We start from the raw sequence: 22974 nt of genomic DNA on the forward strand, positions 1-22974 counted from the left end.
ACCCATACCTGTGAGTTCTTTGTGCACCCCAGCCAACATCCAGTTTTCGATTATCTTTGTACTCCAGCCAACAACCTACATTCCAGCTGCTGTGTGACTTTTTTAGACCTTGCACCCTAGACCTTCTATGGTCTCTCACCTTCATTATTCGAGTGGGCCCACTGAGCCCTCTGAGTCTTTGCTATCACCACTGTACACCCCAGCTGCTATACCCAAGCCCTGGTCAGCCAATCTACCCTTAGTGGGAATGGATTCACAAATCTTGACAAATTTTATCAGGACTGCTTGACACTGCAAGACTGTAGGGCTAAAGGTTGGAATTAAAGATTAAATAACCCTATGTGTTAGGTTTTACTTGTCTATGTGATGTTAACTGTTTGTAAACTGGTAACATTGCTAAATAAGTCAATAAAAGTAGTCTACTATCTACAGTACATAATTGTCTGTACTTTTTGCCTTTATAAACTCTCAATAAAAATGTGTCTCTCAATATCACAATGCCTTTCCCTGTTGTTACCTGTCCCATTTAAATAGAATCTGTCATCAACATAAAGTTTTGTGGTTTTGCATTTATAAATTCTCAATGACAAACAGACAGCAGTAGGTTTTGACACTGCAAATGAAAGGCAAAATACTCACTATCCATCATTCTCATAATCAACCCTGCTGCACTGGCAAAAGTGATTTACCTGCAATAGAAGAATGTTAATACATACATCTCCAGCTTCCTAAGCCGCCAAACACTGATTTGATGAAGAGTCCCCTGCAGACCGAGTCTTTTGAGAGTGTTGACCTACTGTGTGCCCTGCAGTTTTCAGTGCTTCTTGTCACATGATTCCTCATCAACAGACCAGCGTTTGGGGGCATGGGAAGTGTCAGAGTAAGCATTTAGTGTAAGCATTTATGTTCTTCTTTTGCAGGTACAGTACATATCTTTTGTCAGTTGAATTTGCACAACAGGGTCACTTTAAATGCCTTGCATTCTGTAGAGTGTATTAATTCCTTGGCTGTCAAGCTGATCCAATGGCTGAAGAATATTCTGAGTATGCAGATTTTTAGATCCGACTTCTGTATTTTCAGAAGGAAATCAACAATGGGCAGCCTTCATATTCCCTTAATATTACACGTTTTTCTTTAAGGAAACACTGTCAAAATCTGAATTTCAAGAAAAAGTTTTAAGGATAAAGTAAATTTACTCATTAACTGTTGTAACTGCCCCTTATTCCTTCCATTGTGTTTAGCTTGCTAGAAAATTAATGTAGCATCAAAGGATAACAAAATCAATAGATCACTTTGAAGACCACACTTTCAGTATACAAAGTATTGATTCAAATTCTAAAAAGACCAAAACTGCATCAAGATGCACCATGGGACCACCTGGCATTTAAAGTTAAGATCATCAACCCTGACATTACGTACTCAAAGGGACCTATTGATCATTATTTGATGTTAGTCGACATTATATTCACATGAAATGTAACTACAGATTGTGCAGAATGGAAATGTAATAGTTATATATTTTTCTACGGTTACAGCTACATTAAAGTGAATCCATGCTTTGTCCATGCATGACAAAGTATCAAGTTCCCAATAATCTCTCCTCCCCAGTAGCAAATACTGAACTTACATTCCTTGTACTCCCATGCTGCTTTGTTTAGCCACTGGCCATGAAATGAAGCCCATCATTTATAATTTACAAGTTGCTGGAGTTGTAGCTTCCTCGGGGCTATGGGCTTCCCATGTGGCAGAACTGATTTACATGGCCGGGTAACACACTCTTCCTTACTCAGATCTACTAGGTATTTCTTACAGCTCCTGGCACAGAAGAGAATGGAGGGGGTGCACAGTAAAGGTTAGTATATAGAGCTGGAGATGTGTGTGTGTGTGTGTGTGTGTGTGTGTGTGTGTGTGTGGTAGTGGGGGTGGGGGGTGTGGGTAAGGGTTGAAGTGACATTAAGGCAAGCCATAGATTAATCAATTTTGTTTCCTTCAGCCAAGGGTGGAAAGAAAGAAAATCACTTGATTTCCCCATCAACACATTCAGTGTTGATGGGGGAATGCTTCCTGCAGCACTATTGTATTCTGCTGGTGGGGGGATTTCCTGGCTGGCAAAATACAATGATTACTGCTATCAGCTATAGCCACTGACTCTAATCGAATGCAGAAAAATCCAACAGGCTGGTTGTACCCAAGTCATACAACATCTCATATGAAACAGCGCTGTTATTGATTGTTTATTAAATCCTTTCTTACTGCTTTTTCAGGCTCCCTGTACTGTCCTGCCTATGCTCCCAAAGCTCCCCTGTTCCCCCTCACTGTTGCTTTAGAAAGGGCAGCGTATGTTAGTTGCAGTCACATGCACTGCTCTATGAATAGTACAAATTCCACACTGCACAGCATCTTGATTACAAATGCCAATTAAGCTTGTTGTGCAGAGTATTTGAATTAAGTGCCGGAAGCTTCTTGGATGCAGAGAATACTTTACTTTCATGGAGGATTAGCAATGCATGTCTTACAGTATTAGAAACATGAAACAGGAACAAAGAGCATACAACTACATGCACTGAGGACAACAACACTTCCTCTAAATACATCACCATAGATACACACTACAGTGCCACCTGCTGGATAGACAGGTAATAATACACTATATAGTTCACAGTACTTTAGATTACATGCTGTTGTTATTCCAATACCCCTTCTCAACAGCATGTGCTTTGTCAAAATACATTCAGCGTCTTCTGAGAAATAACTATGACGTTCCTTCAACAAAGGCTTGGTGAGTGCATCAGCAGTCATCTCCTCTGATTGGCAGTATTGAATTTCAATAACACCTTTCTCTTTATTGTCCCTCAGTAGCTAATACTTGGCATCAATGTGTTTGGACCTAGGACTGACCCTTTCTGATTAAGTAAGCTTTATACATCCCTGGCTCGCTTTAAAAATGGGAATTGGTTTTGACATGTCTATCACAATGTCCACAAAAAGTTGACAAATCCATATTGCATCTTGACATGCATATGCTGCTGCAATGTACTATGCTTCAGTTGAAAATAGAGCAACAGTTACTTCCTTTCGACTAGACCAAATTATGGTTCCTTCCCCATACTGGAAGATGAATCCACTTGTGTATTTGAGGTCTGGACCAATCAGCATCCACATATCTGACCAGTGTTGGAATTAATGTTGCTGGTAACCGTAACCTCAGCTGAATTGTTCCTTTGAGTTATTGTATCACTCTTTTTATCGTGTTCCAGTGATGCTGACAGGGAGCTGAGACTTTCCTGCATAGTATGCCCACTGCTGAGGCTATGTCTGGTCTTGTCACAGTGGTAACATATGCAATACTTGTCATTGTTGGGTAGCAAGTTTTATGCTTCATTGCTCTTTTGATAGCCTGGTTCCATAGGAGTTTTCACTTCCTTTGCATCTTGCATATGAAATTGTTCCAAGATTTCAGAGATTTTCTGAGATTGGTTGAGAAGATAACTTCCATCTTCTTATCTCTCTATTTTTATTCCCATATAGTAGATAATGTTCTCTAGCTCTTTGATTTCAAACATTTCTTTCAGCTTATGAGCTTTCTTACTGTAACCCCCTTCTTGTTCAAAATAGGTTATAATGTTATCAACATAGAAAAGGATGTATATCCATCTGTCTTCTTGATTCCTGAGGTAAAGACAGGGGTCTGTTTTACTTCTTGAGAATCCCTCTCTGGTAAGCACTTTGTTCACTTTCTCATTCCACATCTTTGAAGATTACTTAAGACTGTAGATGCTCTTCTGAAGTTTACACACAAGGTTGTCTCCTTGCTCAAACCCTGGTGGTTGCTCTATGTAAAGGTCTTCCTTAATGTCTCCATATAGGAAAGCAGTTTTAACATCTAGGTGTTTGACTTGCATGCCCTTCCTGGCTGCAATGCTAAGAAGATCTGATGGTGGAGTTTTTTATGACGGTAGCAAATGTTTCATCGTAGTCTTCACCAAATTTTTGGGAGTAACCCCTGGCAACTAGTCTGACTTTGTATTTGTGGATATTCCCTTTTGCGTCTGCCTTTACTTTGAAAACTATACTTTGAAAACTATACTTCCTATAGTTTTGCGATTAGGAGGGAGCTCTGAGAGTGCCCAGGTTTTATTTTCTTTAAGTGACTTTAATTCTTCTTCTGCTGCCTTTCTCCATTTATTGGCTTCACGTTTTGGCGTTTTTTTTCTATGTTTTCCCAGGATGTTGGTTCAATTATGCTGCGTGTTTTGACAGTATATGATAGTTTGGGTGGTGGTATCTGCTCTGTAGTCCAAGTGGATCTTCTGACTTCAGGCAGTTCAGTAGGATCTGGTGGGAAACTTGGTTTAGGCATTGTGAGTTTTACCTCTTGTTCTGCACTGGTTAGCTTTGGTCGACCTTTTCTTTGTTCTTATGTGAATAAGCTGGTCAGCTTCCACTAGTAAGCTTATGGTTGCTTTTGTCCGTCTATTCTTTTTATCACAGTTCTCCATCTCTCCATTTGTGGGTCTGTCTGTATTCAGCACTTGCCATAAGTCATCCTTGTTCAGAAACATTTCTAGTTTAAACTTTCATAGCTGGTAATTGGCTTTGTTCAGCTTTGCTATTGCAAACTTCACATCTAAACCACTTGCCATTTTTCCATAGCTACATGTTGTTGTTATCTCAACAAAGCTGAGGGAAGGAGTAAAGCAATGCCAAGTACAGGCTGACAGCATCTACACCTACGTTTGTAGTTTATCTCAGGAGCAACCATGAGAGGGTGGCTACATTCCACATAAAATGGGACCATGAAGAACGAAAGTAGCCACCCTCTAGCAGGAAGTCAAATCAGAACATCAAAGTAATACGAATTTTGAGATTTTGGGAGAGCTGATGGCAGAACAAGGTACATGTTTGAATTAAAAATATAAAATAGCATATATACAGCATACAGGAGAGTTTTGTGTTACTTTAAACTATGGAAAACGAGTATAAAATAAGAATTGGATGTAAACACATCGTTAAAGTGTTTGTTATTTAATCCAGTTATACAGTATAGCCATTAAAAGTGATTAAATGTATTTTTAAATAGCTACTCAATCTGTCTTTGTATTAGCTTCCTGTAATCTTCTAGCATGTCGACTGGGAAAGGAAGACAGAGATCTGTAAGCTAGTATCTGTTTGGATTCTAAAACTGACTGAACGGAGATTAACATTTAGCATTTTTGGCAGGTAAGATATCTTACTCCTATGTATTTTAACTACACTTACAATTTAATTTCTTTTTTAAGTATTGAGAAATACCAGTGGGATAGTTACACATGTCAGAGACTGCACTCTGCTCTAGAATTTCTTTGGATAAACTAAATCTAAATTTAAAGCTGGAACCAATTACTGCCTCTGGATTGTGTGCTCATTTGCATAGTATTACCCATAATTCCTATTACATTTAGCTAATCTCTTCCAAATTGAATCTCGGCTCAGCAGACGCACACTGAGCTAAGGCCTTTGTGTTGGATAAAGTGCAGTATGTGGATAGGTCACAAAATCACACATCAGGACTCTCCCACCTTAAGCCTTCTTAGGAGAGGTTTTTGGTTGTTAATGTTATCACATCATCCTCCTCATTTGTCCTGCAAGCTAAGAATTAGTTTTATAAATATTTATGCACAGTAATTATTGCACAGAGAATGCGTGTTGTGGCTTCTCCTGCCAGAAATGCCAGTAATGTATTGCAGCAAATATCCAGTACACATAGCTCCAGGCTTGCAGGAAATTACAAATTATTTACTGAATTGTGTTTAGGAAACAGACCAAAATATCGTTCAGGAAAGCACTGCACATACAGGCAAATTGCAACTAAAATACAATGGAGACAAACTTTAAAAAGTTAAAAAGTACTGTTTAAAGAGAATTAGTCAGCAAAGGGGATTTGTAAGATTCTGAATCTTATAACTGTGCAAACTTAACTCTCCGGGATAAAGTTTGCTTTTATTTCCTTGTATTCCTTTCTTGTCTCAGCAGAAATTACAACTCAGCATTAGGAAATAAGGCTTCCATGGAGACTTTAGCCCCTTGCCAAACACAAGTGACAGAACAAAGGGGTAAAACTGCCAATAAGCAAATCATTTGTTCTTGATAATCACAGCAATGCTTTTAACCTCCCTAGCGGTAATCCCGAGTCTGGCTCGGGTTGGGATTTTAGTATCATAAACGGTAACCCCGAGCCAGACTCGGGATCGCATCACTGGATACAGGGAGGACACAGGGAGAAGTTACTTACCTTGTCCCCTGGAACCAGCGATGTCCTCCGCGCTCTGTGATCAAGCTGTCCTCCGCTCGATTCCCACAGTGCCCGAGTGCCGCCGAGCTCCATTCCCTGCAACGTTACGGCGCACAGGAGCGGAGATAGGCGCCAAATTCAAAAAAGTTAAAACACACAAAACTCACACAGTACTGTAATCTGTAAGATTACAGTACTGTATAAAAAAATTACACACCCCCTTTGTCCTTAGTGGTCTGTGCAGTGCCCTGCATGCACTTTTATATTATAAATACAGTTTTTTCTGCCTGAAATTTGGAGATTGCCCATAGCAACCAAAAACTGTCCCTTTATGTCAAAAGTGCTTTTAGACCAACTAGAAAACAGCGATAATATATTATAATCACTTGCAGAATTGACCAATAGCGATTTGTGGGGAAATTCGTAATCAAACACTTAATCTAATGACAGCGACAATTCTGCAAATGAGCAAATTTCAGTGTTTTTGGATTTGATTACATTATTGAATAATTGTTATTATTTATTATATTATAAACTTTATCATACCCGGGATGTCTGCTAGACTCTGGTTTGAACAGATTTAAGAAAGTTATTCCTAAGAATTACAGGACTACACTATAAAACGCCAAATTTCCATGCAAAATAATTGTACCGCTTTCAGCACCTAAAACCAGAACTAATCATACCGCCAGCGAGGTTAATATATTACTGTTTGTAAGTGTTTTTATTAAAGCGGAGCTCCATCCAAAAGGGGAAGCTCCGCTTGTTTGCTCCCCCCTCCCCCAGCTGCCACATTTGGCACCTTTTCGGGGGGAGGGGAGAGTAGATACCTGTCAAAACCAGGTACCCACTTCCACTTCCAGGTAAGATCACAGCACTTCCAGGTACCCGCTTCCACTTCCAGGTAAGATCACTTGTGTGGAGATCTACGCAATTTTCAGCCCTTCCTCACTCCCCCCCCCCCCCCGCTGCCTTCTGAGAGACACACAGGTCCCAGAAGACTGCGGGACCAGGGGCGGACTGACCATTAAGGCACTCGGGCACCAACCAAAGACCCCATGGCCAGTAGGGGGCCCCAAGAGCAGGGACAGTCGCACTCTTTAAGAAGGTGTTCTGTTACAGCTCAATCCGGGGTTTGTCAGTAGCAGTGTCATTGCTTCTAAATACATATACTGACCGGTGGTGTGGAATTTCTGTACTCCCTCAATACATGTCTCTGTCTCAAAAGCGAGACTTCAGGGGGTCTGTTTAGACCCCTGATATCTCACCAATCCCCCCTCCCCCCAACAGAGTTGTGAAAAAAAAATTGAATAAAAAAAACTGTAGTAAAAACTTAAAGTGGTAGTAAACTCTGTACTACCACTTGTACCTACAGTTAAGCCTATCACAAAGTCTCCTGCCACTCTGCATGTCGCCAAGCTAGGTGCCCCTCCACAAGGCCCTGTTGCATTAATGTTGCATAAGAAAGATAGCTGCTGTGTGGTGGCCATCTTTAAACCTGGGGGCCCCATGAGTTGTCAGTCCGCCCCTGTGCGGGACCATTCAAAAAGAACAGCACGACTCGTGCATGCAAAGTAGGAAACAGGCTGTGAAGCCACAAAGCTTTACTTCCTGTTTCACTTAGTGAAGATACCAGCACCTGCACCCAGAGCCGATGGGCGGATCAGCTTCAGGTGCCGACATTGCAGGATCATTGGACAATTAAGTGTCCAATACAGTAGTACAGTACAGTAGCTTCTGACTTTTAATATTTTTTTTCCCCCAGGCTGGAACTCCTCATTACATTGAGTTCAGGGTAGGTTTAGCTCAGGAATAGATAGGATGATCTTACATCTGACACGTCTGTTTTGACAGGGACAGAATACAAGTAAATATTAAAATATCAACTAATCTCCAAGAGATAAAGGGATAGACTTACTAAAGGCAAATATTGCAAATAATGCAGTTGCACTCTGCAAGAGCAGTTGCTCCAGAGCTTAGTAAATGAGCAGAAGCCTTGCTGACTTCCATCATCCAATCAAATGCAAGGAAAAATGCATTTTTCCCTTGCATGTGATTGGGTATTCTTTGCAAGGTAAAGTTTTACCTCATTTACTAAGCTCTGGAGCAACTATACTTGCAGAGTACAACTGCACTATGCAAAGTGCACTGTTTATATGCCTTTAGTAAATCAACCCCAAAGCTTCACCATTATAACCATGTAAGAGTTGAGACTCAAATCATTACAGACTGCTTTGGTTCTCTTCAAAGGATATGGGAGAAACAGCCTACTTATCTAGTCTTTTTGGTTTTCTGTTCATTAAAGTGGATGTAAACCCCATTCATGAAATTTGACATGGGCACATCTTTCTGTAGTGTTTACTTATTTCTCACCAAAGATAATGTGTGCCAAATTGGTGCATAAAAGTAGATTAGCAGACAGCTGTTCTATTCACAGCACAGCTTTGCACATTTCTTCCTTCCTCGGTGGGGGGGGGGGGGGTGCACCTTTCCTCCAATCAGCTGTCACACAGTGTATGCCAAGAATCCACACCTAGTAGTGGAACAGGAAGAGAGAATTCTAACCTGATGTGCACTTTCTAAACAGTATATAAAGATGAAGACAGCAGATATACAAGTAATAGTTATGTAGGGATATTTGTTCCATCCCTGTGTATCATCTGAGGCTGTTCACTTCACTGTAAACACAACAGAAATATGTGCCCATGTCAAATTTCATGAATGGGACTTACGTCCACTTTAAACACTTGACGCCCAAGCTACGTCATATGACGTCGTGGGCTTTGTGGTGGTATATCTGAATGATGCCTGAGATTACAGACGTCATTCAGATATCGACATGTATCTATTTCAACTGAGGGTAGATGAGAGGCGCTAGTCCTTGGTTGGACCTAATACCTTCATTCAGCAGCTCTCTTCAAAACAGGGGTCTTCCCAGTCAAGGAAGTCAGAAGACTTGCGTAGTCTATATATATTTATAAAAACAGGAGGAGAGACAAACACATGTCATAAGTGCCCAACTATGTATTTTAATGATCCACAAATGACAAAAGCATAAACACAATAATCCAATGCATTTTGGGGGTCAAAAATCTCCCCTTCAGAGCTTTAACTCATATCGGGGGGGGGGGTCTCTACTACATAAGTGTTGGCAAGGCTGTGTAATGCTGACACTGTAAGAGAGATCCCCCTTGCTATGAATGATACAGCAGGGTTGATTTTATAAAGCTGGAGAGAAAATCTGGAGCAGCTCTGCATAGAAACCAATCAGCTTCCATATTTTTTTTTTTTTGTCAAAGCTTAATTGAACAAGTTAGAAGCTGATTGGCTACCATGCAGAGCTGCACCAGATTTTACACTCTCTAGCTCTAGTAAATCAATCCTACTCAAGTTGTCATTGTTTGAGATTAGTGGTGACATATGTTAAAGCCTTGATGAAGGGGGATTGTTTGGCCCCCATAGGCACATTGGCTTCTTGTGGTTATACTTTTGTCAATTGTGTATCATTAAAATACATACTTAAACTCTGTCTTATTAAGCATTTTTGAAGATCCTTCTGGTTTAAATATTGACTGAAAATTCTGCTAGTTTAGAAGTCTGAACACAAACATGACCCAATGAAGACACAAGTACAACATAAATTCTAATATGTGTACCTTACTGTATTTATGCAGAACAAAGATCACCCCATTCCAATTATGGATAGACCTGATCATTCAGGAATACATTATTCACACCACTGATCTGCTTTCACTGCCTTCATTTACTACTTCTCAAACTCTGTGTATATGGAGAGGAAGGCTGTGGCATACATAATAAAAGACAGAGACTGTAGTCCTACCTAGGGGCACTTTCAAAGCCCTGCTTAATTTGGATGCAAAACATCAAGGGAAATGATATTAAATGTAACCTGAACTCTATGCAATAAGTAAAATCAATTAGTGAAGTACTAAAGCTAATTAGTGCTAGAGTCTGAAAATCCATTCAATTTAGCTTAGTGTAAATTTCAATCAATTGAAGACGGATTTAACAAACTCTCTCTACGTCTAGGGGAGACTATGTTTCTTATTACAAAAGTTTGTGTGGTGTATGATCCATCCCTTGCTCACCAAATGACATCAATAGGCCAACAAAGGGTTAAGTTATTTATATGTGGTCTGCACATTCACAAGCTCATAAACTGATGTTCCCAGAATACAATATTACAAGAAACAAGGTGATTTTAGGCAGCTGGCACACTACAGCTGTGACTGTATGAAAAACAATAACCCTTATAACCAGATAGCAAGTGAGATGTGTCCTCCCAGGCCCCCCTGCACACAGCAAGACCCAAGACCTCATTTTCAATTCTGATCGAACAGTACTTTACAAAAAATATATATATATTCAGTTCAATAGATATTTAAGTTGAGAATTCTTAATTTTTCTGAAACAGTCATAAAAACTAACAGGAGTTGCAACATTTCCCCATTGTGTCCTTATTGCAGAGTTTTTCCTTGTTGTGTCACTGGGTATGGGAAGAGAGGAGAACTTTACCAACAAGGGCACAGAAAGCAATAAAAAAACACTTTATTTGGCAGAGTGGGGAAGGGTTAGGACCTTTTCTAGTTTTTTGTTGCTGTTTGTATTAATCTCTCATACTATTTGCTGTTTCATCAGGAAAAAAGTAAGGGTACATTTTCCCAACATAAATCCAGACAGCAAAATAAAATACATAGTTACATAGTAGGTGAGGGTGAAAAAAGACACAAGTCCATCAAGTCCAACCTATGTGTGTGATTATATGTCAGTATTACAATGTATATCCCTGTATGTTACGGTCGTTCAGGTGCTTTTATATTTGTTTTTTGAAACTATCGATGCTCCCTGCTGAGACCACCACCTTTGGAAGGAAATTCCACATCCTTGCCGCTCTTACAGTAAAGAGCCCTCTACGTAGTTTAAGGTTAAATCTCTTTCCTTCTAATTTTAATGAGTGGTCACGTGTCTTATTTAACTCCTTTCCGCAAAAAAGTTGTATAGCTATTGTGGGGTCACTAGTACGGTATTTATAAATTTAAATCATATCCCCTCTCAAGCGTCTCTTCTCCAGAGAGAATAAGTTCAGTGCTCGCAACCTTTCCTCATACCTAATATCCATTTCCAGTACATGCTTCCAGACATACTTCCTGAGGACTGGTGCCCAGAACTGGACAGTATACTCTAGGTGTGGCCGGACCAGAGTCTTGTAGAGTGGGAGAATTATAATTTTATCTCTGGTGTTGATGTCCTTTTTAATGCATGCCGATATTCTGTTTGCTCTGTTAGCAGCAGCTTGGCATTGCATGCAATTGCTGAGCCTATCATCTACTAGGACCCCCAGGTCCTTTTTCATCCTAGATTCCCCCAGAGGTTCTCCCCCCCAATGTATAGACTGCATTCATATTTTTGGGATAGTTATACACGTAAAGCCGCGCCTATGGAATAGGTCTTGATCAGCAGGAATATGTATAGGTATTGATTTGTACCTGTGCCCTTATGTTATATATAGTTTTTTATTGGTTTACAATTCTTCTATCTAATTTTTGTCTTATTAAAAGATTAAGTATAAACTTTCTTTATTTTATGAGGTTGCTGCCACCCTAATATGCAAAGGCTGCACAAAACAACCTGCATAAATGGAATGATTCTTGATTAAAGGTTATTGGCGCTACCTCCACCCAGTTAATTCCAATAGCACTCTTTGCTTACTCAAACCTTTTATGTCTATCTATCACCTTAACGTGTCCCCAGGGACTATGTGCATTAAACCCGTGTTCCGTATTTTATCTCAACAACACCCCATATATCCAACACCTAAAACTCAAGGCAAAAACTGATTGCACCCCACTTTATATCACCTAAGTGAAATAGTGCTACTATAGTTTCATATAGAATCTCCAATCAGAAAGATATACATACAAGAAATAAAAATAAAAATAAAATAAAAAGTGATTGGTAGAGGCCTCAGCCGTAGAAAAACCTAACTTCAAACAAAAAGCCAAAAAATACAGAAAAACACAGAAAAAACACAGAAAAAAACACAGAAAAAAAGGGGAGAAAAGAACCCCCAACAGTTTTAGTGTTTACCAGTGCCAAACCTCTTCCTAATTGGGGAAGAGAACTATCATGTACATTCTTTGTGCTAGTTATTACATATTAAATTCACCAGATCTCCTTATATTAATAAATGTAAAAGGAGGAAGCACATGGTTTCCTCATGCAATAATATCCAAAAAAATTTTTTTATGCAATAAACAAAAAATCAAAAAAGACAAAATATGTGAAAAAGTCCAGTTATATCCAGTGGTCTATACACCAATCCACGAGCATGTGAGAGTGTAAAAGGGTCAAGTGCGCCCAATATATATCAAAAATAAGCAGTATAAATATCAGTCCACATTGAATCTTCTATAACCGTATCAATGCAATTAAGCCTCTTCAGAATACAGGAAAGGTGACTTTCGTGAGATTGCCTGCGCTTTATTAGTGACTTTCGTGCTCGTTCCCCCTCAAGGGTCCCCACTCACCAGATCCATTCACCCCCTAGGGGGTTAAACGCCTGTAATCTGTGTCCTGTTTATCCGAAGATTCCACCATCCAGTTATATCTCCAATAGGTCCTTCTCAAGGTCTTTTAAAGAGATGCAGGTAAGTCCTTATATCCAATAGTAATTTCCTCAAATAGAAGAGAATACCCTCATGGTGTAGTATTTTTGATTATAGTTGGGAAAAAAGGGAGAACAATATGATATTCTTCTTTAAAAAGCAGGTATTTTTAGTTATGTAGAAATTTTAGGAGGCTAATTTCCACTTAAAAATATTTTATTACAAAAATATTTTATTACAAAAAACTTTATACAACACTCTGTGCAGAAAAAAGGGGGTTTTTTTATGCAAGATGCAGTCTAACAATCCATACATCAGCATACACCGTATATAACTAGTGTTATACGGCTCAAAAAGATGTAATGTAACAACCCTTTTTTCAGCAAAAACAAGGAGCCAATATAAAATATAAAAATAAAAAGTAAAACAGAACAGATGCAATATAAAGCACTGATTCCGGAATGCAAAAAAAGGATTTACTTTATATATGTACCAAAAGTTCACCAATTATGAAAAAAATAAATATAAAAATAAAAATCAAAAATGAAAAACAGAATCTCCTACGGTCCTTTACATAAGTCTGCAGAGTATCTGCACTTATTCCCAAAAAAACCCTATTCCCCCAGTGCTACAGTCCCCTTGCTACCGTGGGGTTAAATGATGGTTTCCTCTGGGGTCCGTATAACAGGCTTAGTTTGGGTTAGGAATGGAGCTCCGTATGTTAGAAAACCAAAAAAGAAAAACGTTAATGTTAAAAGAAATTTTCAGAACGTTTATCGGACTTGTTCCTACTAACTACAGCCCAAATATTCAACTCGCCGGTCCGTCGTAGAGACAATTCCCCTGAACGCGCGGCGTGCGTTCCAGGCTGCGTTCCAGCGGATCCAGGCGCACCGGAAGTGACGTGTGTGCGTAATGACGCTGTCAGCTGTCAGCGTCATTACGCACACACGTCACTTCCGGTGCGCCTGGATCCGCTGGAACGCAGCCTGGAACGCACGCCGCGCGTTCAGGGGAATTGTCTCTACGACGGACCGGCGAGTTGAATATTTGGGCTGTAGTTAGTAGGAACAAGTCCGATAAACGTTCTGAAAATTTCTTTTAACATTAACGTTTTTCTTTTTTGGTTTTCTAACATACGGAGCTCCATTCCTAACCCAAACTAAGCCTGTTATACGGACCCCAGAGGAGACCATCATTTAACCCCACGGTAGCAAGGGGACTGTAGCACTGGGGGAATAGGGTTTTTTTGGGAATAAGTGCAGATACTCTGCAGACTTATGTAAAGGACCGTAGGAGATTCTGTTTTTCATTTTTGATTTTTATTTTTATATTTATTTTTTTCATAATTGGTGAACTTTTGGTACATATATAAAGTAAATCCTTTTTTTGCATTCCGGAATCAGTGCTTTATATTGCATCTGTTCTGTTTTACTTTTTATTTTTATATTTTATATTGGCTCCTTGTTTTTGCTGAAAAAAGGGTTGTTACATTACATCTTTTTGAGCCGTATAACACTAGTTATATACGGTGTATGCTGATGTATGGATTGTTAGACTGCATCTTGCATAAAAAAAACCCCTTTTTTCTGCACAGAGTGTTGTATAAAGTTTTTTGTAATAAAATATTTTTGTAATAAAATATTTTTAAGTGGAAATTAGCCTCCTAAAATTTCTACATAACTAAAAATACCTGCTTTTTAAAGAAGAATATCATATTGTTCTCCCTTTTTTCCCAACTATAATCAAAAATACTACACCATGAGGGTATTCTCTTCTATTTGAGGAAATTACTATTGGATATAAGGACTTACCTGCATCTCTTTAAAAGACCTTGAGAAGGACCTATTGGAGATATAACTGGATGGTGGAATCTTCGGATAAACAGGACACAGATTACAGGCGTTTAACCCCCTAGGGGGTGAATGGATCTGGTGAGTGGGGACCCTTGAGGGGGAACGAGCACGAAAGTCACTAATAAAGCGCAGGCAATCTCACGAAAGTCACCTTTCCTGTATTCTGAAGAGGCTTAATTGCATTGATACGGTTATAGAAGATTCAATGTGGACTGATATTTATACTGCTTATTTTTAATATATATTGGGCGCACTTGACCCTTTTACACTCTCACATGCTCGTGGATTGGTGTATAGACCACTGGATATAACTGGACTTTTTCACATATTTTGTCTTTTTTGATTTTTTGTTTATTGCATAAAAAATTTTTTTTGGATATTATTGCATGAGGAAACCATGTGCTTCCTCCTTTTACATTTATTAATATAAGGAGATCTGGTGAATTTAATATGTAATAACTAGCACAAAGAATGTACATGATAGTTCTCTTCCCCAATTAGGAAGAGGTTTGGCACTGGTAAACACTAAAACTGTTGGGGGTTCTTTTCTCCCCTTTTTTTCTGTGTTTTTTTCTGTGTTTTTTCTGTGTTTTTCTGTATTTTTTGGCTTTTTGTTTGAAGTTAGGTTTTTCTACGGCTGAGGCCTCTACCAATCACTTTTTATTTTATTTTTATTTTTATTTCTTGTATGTATATCTTTCTGATTGGAGATTCTATATGAAACTATAGTAGCACTATTTCACTTAGGTGATATAAAGTGGGGTGCAATCAGTTTTTGCCTTGAGTTTTAGGTGTTGGATATATGGGGTGTTGTTGAGATAAAATACGGAACACGGGTTTACTGCATTCATATTTTTGCCACCCAAATGCATTATTTTACATTGTTCTACATTAAACCTCATTTGCCATGTAGTTGCCCACCCCATTAATTTGTTCAGATCTTTTTGCTAGGTTTCCACATCCTGCGGATAATTTATTACCCTGCTTAGCTTAGTACCGTCCTCAAATACAGAGATTGAACTGTTTACCCCATCCTCCAGGTCGTTTATGAACAAAATAAATAGGATTGGTCCCTGGGGGACCCCACTGCCCACCTCTGACCATTCCACATTCATCACCACCCTCTGAACTGTCTCTTGTAGCCAGTTTTCAAACCATGTACTCACCCTATGGTCCATGCTATCGGACCTTATTTTGTACCGTAAATATTTATGGGAAACTGTGTCAAATGCTTTTACATAATCCACATACACACCAAGTTTATGGGCCTTTCTTTATCTAGATGGCAACTCACCTACTCATAGATTGGTAATAGATTGGTTTGGCAAGAATGATTCTTCAGGAATCCATGCTGATTACTGCTAATGATATCATTCTCTATACTAAAATCTTGTATATAGTCCCCTATTATCCCCTCCAAGAGCTTGAGCTATTGATGTTAGGCTAACTGGTCTGTATTTCCCAGGGATGTATTTTGGGCCGTTTTAAAATATTGGTGCTTCATTTGCTTTTCTCCAATCAGCTGGTAGCATTCCAGTCAATAGACTGTCAGTAAAAATTAGGAACAATTGGCCAGCAATTACTTGACTGAGTTCCCCAAGTACCCTCGGATGCAAGCCACCTGGTCCCGGTGATTTATTAATGTTAAGCTTCCCAAGTCTAATTTTAATTCTGTCCTCTGTTAACCATGAAGGTGCTTCCTGTGATGTGTCATAAGATAAGCACTGCAGTTTTGGTGACTGAAGCCTCCCGATTCCCTTGTGAAGACTGAGGAGAAGAATAAATTCAATACCTTCTCCATCTCCCCATCCTTTGTAACCAGATGTCCTTCCTCATTCTTTATGGGGCCAATATGATTCCTCATTCTTTATGGAACCAATATGGTCTGTCCTCCCTTTTTTACTGTTTACATACTTTATGTGTCTTTTGTGTTCTATTTTAGCCATCCTAAGTACATTTCTTGTCGCATTCTTTATAAAGTCTGAATGCTGATGATGATCCCTCAACCCTGTATTTTTTGAAGGCCTTCTCCTTTGCTTTTATATGCATTTGTACATTGGAGTTAAGCCATCCAGGACTTTTGTTCGCTCTTTTAAATGTATTCCTCCGTGTTCTTTGTTCCCAAGATTTTATCCCAATTCATGCCTTCTAGCAAGGTTCGTAGTTTAAGGAAGTTGGCTCTTTTGAAATTCAGTGTCTTTGTATTCCCCTTATGTTTCCTATTTGTATGATTTATACTGAAGCCCTCTGGTTCCCTTCACCCTGTCTATGTCTGGATAATTAAAATCCCCCATTACAATAACACTTCCCATCCTTGCTGCTAATCCAACTTGTGATAAGAGATCCATCTCCCCCTCCTCCCTCAGGTTAGGGAGCCTATAGTATACTCCCAGTATTATTTTCCCCTTAGCTTCATCCCTTTGGAGCTCTACCCATAATGATTCCACCTCCTCCCTAGCTCCCTTAGTCATATAATCTCTCACATTTACTTGTACATTATTCTTGATATATAGGCATACCCCTCCCCTTTTTTTACCCTCTCTATCCCTGCAATAAAGGGTATACCCTTGAATGGTTGCCAGCCAATAATGAGAGCCGTTGAACCAGGTCTCTGAAATTCCCACAAAATCCACATCCTCCTCGTACAACAGTATCTCTAGTTCACCCATCTTGTCCGCCAGGCTCCTGGCATTTCTGACCATGCCACGTAGTTTAGACCAGTCGCATACTATTCTCTTATTGGGTGTTCCAAGATTGCAACTAGGACATGTTACTATACTTACCTTGGGTTTATGTGCTAGTCAACCTACCACTTATGCCCCCAATACAACCCTCTGGAATATGTTCCGTGCTGACTATATCTACCTCTGGGCCCTCCCCCCGTCACCTAGTTTAAAAACCCTTCTAACTTTTTGGCCATCTTTACTCCGAGCTGATCTGCATCCTCCTCAATTAGGTGCAGTCTGTCCCTTCTATAGTACTGGTGATAAACTGAGAAGTAGGCCCAGTCCTCCAGGAACCCAAACCCCTCCTTACTACACCAGCTCCTCAGCCACTTGTTTACTTCCCTAGTCTCCCTCTGCCTTTATGGTGTGGCTCGATGTACCAGTAATATTCCTGAGAATACTACCTTGGAGGTCCTTTTCCTCAATTTAGCTCCAAAGTCCCTAAAATCGTTCTTTAGGACACTCCATTTGCCTCTGACTTTGTCATTGGTGCCAACGTGCACCATGACAGCCGGGTCTTCCCTAGCCCCTCACAGTAAGCTGTCCACCAGATCCGTGATGTGCCTAATCCAAGAGCCCGGTAGACAACATGCAGTTCGGCACTTCAGTTCTTTGTTACAGATTGTTCTCTCTGTCCTTCTAAGAATGGAGTCCCCACCACAAGAATCTGTCTTTCCTTTCACTCCGCCTCCCCCCCATACTCACTGGAGTTCTTCTCCCGGCAGCTAGGAGAGTCCCTCATTGGTTGGAACAAGCCAATACACAAGTACTCGCAGACCATGTGAACTCGCTGACCAACGTGCACTCGCTGACCAACGTGCACTCGCAGACCAACGTGCACTCGCAGACCAACGTGCACTTGCAGACCAAATTAGTTTCTAATCCTTTCCCACTCAATCTAAAACAAAAGAAAAAAAACCCTAGTGTAGTGTCATCGGAATTCTAAAATTCTACATGTATTTATACACTCCTCTATTATTGTGAATAGGCTTTTCTGCACGTTTATTTGTTACAAATTTACAAATATGCATATGTACTATTATATTATTCAAGCCTTTTCTGATAAAACTGGGACAATTTTGATTACATAAGCATTTTGCTTTAACGTACAGCCTACCTTTTAACAGTGTTCAACACACTGCTTTTGGCTGTCATTTTTACACCTTCTTAATGTAGCAGCTGAAAATGACTATGAAAAAGCTTGTAAATGCTTTTAGGATAGATCAGAAAACCATTTATTTCTGCCAAACAGTAATTAAAATGTTCAGGCCTTGAGTGTAAGAGATGTAACTGAAGTGTATAAAAAAGCAGGCATATCCACGGACCTGGGATGACTGGCAAACGTCGCTTTACTTTACCCATAAATCCTCCTTATCTTGATATATACAAGAAAAACACGTTAGTCTCCTTTACAGATGATACAGGGACCCTTACTCCCTGCACAAAATTTTACCGTCGGTCCCCCCTACTTGTTGGCAGTGTAGATCAGCTGAGGGAACATATCTCCACTTATGGTGGGATTGTAATAAGATCCAGCCCATTTGGTCTCGGGTTTTCTCCATACATGGTGGTCTGTATATATCAGTCTCAGATGCCTACTCCAGAAATGGCACTACTATCCATGCTCCCAGGTTCTATTGCATCACAGAAACGTAATGTGCTGCGTTTTTCCCTGTCGGCGGCTAGACAAATGGCCCCTTCATTCTGGAAAATGACTACTACCCCCCCAACCCCCCCCCCCCTCGTTGTCCTTGTGGGTTTCTACTGTAAATAATATCACGAGTATGGAGGAGATGCTGGCTTTAAATAATGATACATTAAACAAGTTTAACCTCCCTGGCGGTATGATTATTTCGGATTTTAGGTGCTAAAAGCGGTACAATTATTTTGCATGAAAATTTGGCGTTTTATATTGTAGTCCTGTAATTCTTAGGAATAACTCTCTTAAATCTGTCCAAACCAGAGTCTAGCAGACATCCCAGGTATGATAAAGTTTAAAAAATTAAATCATAAATTATAATATAATAAATAACTATAAATAATTGTACAAAATAATAATATAACAATAATAAAAATTATTCAATAATGTAATCAAATCAAAAACACAGAAATTTGCTCAGTTGCAGAATTGTCCCTGTCATTACTTTTCAATATTTGATGACGGATCTCCCCACAAATCACTGTCGCTCAATTCTGTGAGTGATTCTAATTTATTATCGCTGTTTTCTAGCTGGTCTAAAACCATTTTTGATGTAAAGGGACAGTTTTGGTTGCTATGGACAATCTCCAGTTTCCAGGCATAAAGAACCGTTTTTATAATATAAAACTGCATGCAGGACACTGGGCAGACCACTAGGGACAAAGGGGATGTGAAATATTTACATACAGCAATGTAATCTGTAAGATTACATTATACTGTATGTATATTGTGTGTTTCACTTTTTGAATTTGGCGCCGATCTCCGTCCCCGTGCGTCGCAACGCTCGCAGGGAACGGAGATCGGCTCGCTCGTACAGCGGGGAGACAACGCTGGATCCGAGGGAGAAAGTAAGTAAGCGTCCTCCTGGATCCAGCGATGCAGTCCCGAGTCTGGCTCGGGGTTACCGCTAATGGTACCAAAATTCCACCCCGAGCCAGACTCGGGAAGACCGACAGGGGGGTTAAGGCCATTTGGACTATCTGGATTGAATTTTCCACTTCAGATTCCCTGAAAAACATGTTATTGCCTGATGACTGATATGACTCCACCTTGACCACTCTTTATAGATGTGGCCTATCAGATATGCTCAACCTTTTCTCTTCTGTCGTTTTCCTTCTTTCCCCGATCTCATTGGGATCTTTCACCCTCTATTCTCCTTTTGCCCCTCTTCTCTTTTATTTTTTCTTTTATTTTCCCACTCTCCTTTGATAGACCTGAAAGTGTACACCCCTGGTTCTTGGATTTCATAACTCTAAAGATTTATCGTTTTTTTTTTTTTATGTTTTCATTTTCCGAGGGCACTCACCACTATTGCTAGGTTCTCTATGATGATTATGTTTTATCTACCTTTGTTATATAATTTGTACAATATTGCTTGTACGATGGATAAGAGGACTTACCTCTGTTGCTAAAATAATATTTTTTGTTTTGTACAATAAAAATATCTTTACCTCTAAAAAAGCAGACTTTTCTTTCAGTACAAGGAATATCCTCAAGCCTGAGAAGACCAGCTCAGGCCACAAATGCTGTAAGCTTGCAAAGATAATTATGAATTTCCACAAATGTAACTGTTAATGAGAACCTCTGTTAATGAGAACCTCTCCTGTGTAAGATATGCCCATCAAAATTAAGTGGAAGGCAAAGGATTAGCCACCAGTATTGCCTTTAGGCTATCAGTACAAGGAATATACTTAAAGTATAACTCCACTTTTGTTCAGAAAAAAAAAAACATTCTGCTCTTTGTTACAGATTCCTACCTTTTGTTATTCTGAAGAAATCCCTGTGTGTTTGTCTGTATTCATGTTGGAAAGTGAGACTAATGGGAGTGGTTTCATAATAATAAATTAGCTGTGCACCTGCAGGGCTCTAATGAGGAAAGCTGCTGGGCCTGCATCCCTATAGTTGGGATTTCCTATTGAAAGTATCTCACAAAAATTATATTTTTGTTGCAGGGGGTCCTGAACTTTGACTTGAAAATTAGGGCAGACTTCTGCTTGGAACTAAGGAACTGCTTGGAACTTTAGGGGGAACCTGATGCCATTCTTCCATGGTTTTCCCTTTTTTAACTGTGTACTGTCCCATAATAAAGAGAGACCCCAGATATGCTCCCAGAGGAACATGTATGGTATATATGGCTGTTCACGTGACAACTCAAACTTTAGATTTATCCTCACTTTTGGTCCCAGTGGCAATGATCAATAAGACAAACGGATGAAGTGATTCTTGGAACACAGGCAGCAATCTCATTACACAGATGCTAATAAACAGTGGTTACCCGTTCATTAGGGGCGCCACCCCCTCCTCCAGCCACTCCCCTATATGCAGTGAATAGATTGCCACTACAGCCACTCCCTATTCATGTGTCCGGCCCCTTACAGGTCACCGGGCATATGAATTACAGAGGCCAGGTTTTTTTTTTAAGATCCTGATTAGATCCAGAGGCTCTAATAGGCTTCAAAATAGGATGGACTGGGGACGCAGAGCATTGCATCTGGAGACCACCCAGGTGTGTTGCAATAGCAAATGAAAATTTGCTGTTGCAACACTGATCCTCCTCCCGGCCAATTGGGAAGCAGGTATGAAATCTTTTTCCGATTGGCCAAAATGTCAGGCGATCCTATTGGAGGCCTAACATTGGGAGGAGCAGAGAGGAGACACTACAGAAGCTGTTCCAGGAGAGGACACCGAAGTAGCTTTCCCTGAGTCCGCCAAGCTGAAAAAGGGGCACATCAGATGGCTGCTCTCACATCCAGGGTAAGGACAGCGGGCCGGTGGTGGTGGGGGTAGTGTTAGTGCCATGCAATGCCGCAGGGGGAGGGGTAGGTGACAGTTGTGCTAGTGCCGCTCCACCGGTGGCCCGGGGGGGGGGGGGGGTTGTTTATCGCCCCCCCCCCCCACCAGCCGCCATTTCTGTACTTTATCTAAAATAAAATAAAAATCGGCTCCACATACATTTATTGATATTGCAGCACCAGTCATCAGAAGGACAACATTGACATGAGGAAACAAAAACCTGCCTCTACTAAGATGGTGGCCTCCATACAGAAACACAGTACAGAATAAGGTATGGTAAGTCAGTGATGTGGAAAAGATCACCCACAGGGGAAACACAAGCATTAACAGAGACTAGTCTTTGCCTTCTGCTTGCCTCTCACAGTTCAGGTTCATTTTAAAAGCCGTTCTCACGTGGCACCCTAATGCTACTCACCAGAGTCAGTAGTGTCAAGGCAATGTTTAACCCACTAAAATTGTCCCACAAAAACAAAAGGTAAACCTGCATACATCAGAAATCCTCATAATAGAAACAGGTGTGCTTCTATACAAAATTCCTAAACCACAAAAGAAACAGCCACAGCTATTTTCACAGCTATTTACCTGTTATGTATGTGTCTGAGGTCTATGACCAAAACACTAGATCAAGATGTCTATCTGGCGCGCTAGTCAATCTGATAATCCAATTACAGCCATCAACATCAATGTTTCCTCAAAGCTGGTAAAGAAAGGGTTAAATGGTTAATCCAATTTCCACACATCCTTCTAAAATCTGCATTCAGTATGGACTAGTAATAAAAATAATGTCTACAGATTTACTGAACATGTCGAGTTAAAGTGGTTGTAAACCCTTACAAACCACTTTGACCTGCAGGTAAGCCTAGATTAAGGCTTACCTGTAGGTCCAAGAAATATCTCCTAAACCTACACAGTTTAGGAGATATTTGCCAAAAGACAGGCACCGTTGTCTACGGCGCATGCGCTGTAGACAGCGACACGCAGGTGCACTGAGCGCACCGCTGTC

General features: G+C 40.1%; 1 protein-coding gene across 31 annotated transcripts in view; it reads right to left on the reverse strand.

The window, feature by feature from the left end:
- MAP2 (microtubule associated protein 2) overlaps positions 1-22974 on the reverse strand; it is a 325226-nt gene that overhangs the window by 124277 nt on the left and 177975 nt on the right. For 7 of the 31 annotated variants that reach the window (XM_077448375.1, XM_077448377.1, XM_077448384.1 and 4 more), the window contains one exon: positions 22554-22668. The exons of the other annotated variants lie outside the window; for them this stretch is intronic. The gene's annotated coding sequence lies outside the window, so the exon portion shown is untranslated. The remainder of the gene's footprint in view (positions 1-22553; positions 22669-22974) is intronic. 31 annotated transcript variants of the gene reach the window in all.

Source organism: Lithobates pipiens, unplaced genomic scaffold, assembly GCF_037356315.1.
Source record: "Lithobates pipiens isolate NorthernLeopardFrog02 unplaced genomic scaffold, aLitPip1_a1.2 Scaffold_22, whole genome shotgun sequence".
Lineage (NCBI taxonomy): Eukaryota > Metazoa > Chordata > Amphibia > Anura > Ranidae > Lithobates > Lithobates pipiens.